Consider the following 922-nt stretch of genomic DNA (forward strand, 5'->3'; position numbering starts at 1 on the left):
ATATCAAACAGAGACTATGAATGTACAGTTACCAAGACAATATCACACAATTCAGATACAGAGGCGCCTTCACAAAGGTATTATGAACCTTTTCCCATTAAGATCTGAGCCACCCACCATGGGCCAAAAGATCGTTGGCTTGAGGACAGGTGGCCCTGTGGCGCAACGGTAGCGCGTCTGACTCCAGATCAGAAGGTTGCGTGTCTGCAAAGTTAGAAATCTGTCGCAGTTTGTATTTCTTTTAAAAAATATTATCTCTCCCTGTGTTTAAAAATGAAGCACTGAGTGAGAAAGACAGACAAATAGAGAGAGAGAGAGAATGTGAGGAAAAGAGAGAGGAGAAAAGAGAGAAAGAGACAGGAGGAAGAAAGAGGGAGAGAGAAAGTGAGAGGGAGGGTAGAGATAGAGAACGAGAGAGAGAGAGAGAGAGAGAGAGAGAGAGAGAGAGAGAGAGAGAGAGAGAGAGAGAGAGAGAGAATGAGAGAGAGATAGATAGATAGGGACAGAGAGAGAGAGAGAGAGAGAGAGAGAGAGAGAGAGAGAGAGAGAGAGAGAGAGAGAGAGAGAGAGAGAGAGAGAGAGAGAGAGAAAGGGAGAGACGAAGAGGAAAAAAGAAATTTACTTGTACGTAGATAATAATGCACTATGAATTATTTCGGTAGTAAGTCTTTCTTTGCCATCTCTTTCAGCAGCTTCGACGAAAATTTTATTTTTCCATGACAACAATTGTATAATAATCTCCAGCTAACAAAATTATTCGTTGATTCTCTGGCGTCATATTTCCGTATCTTCTCCTTGTGGTTTCCTTTCGCCGCCCTGACCCAAAATCTTTTCCTTGTAGGCGGCCTCCTATGCAACACTCCCAAATCCGCCCACCGGATATAGATATCTTAAGAAATTATCCCGCCGTCCACTCCCTCTT

This window comes from Aplysia californica, unplaced genomic scaffold (assembly GCF_000002075.1).
Source record: "Aplysia californica isolate F4 #8 unplaced genomic scaffold, AplCal3.0 scaffold00648, whole genome shotgun sequence".
Lineage (NCBI taxonomy): Eukaryota > Metazoa > Mollusca > Gastropoda > Aplysiida > Aplysiidae > Aplysia > Aplysia californica.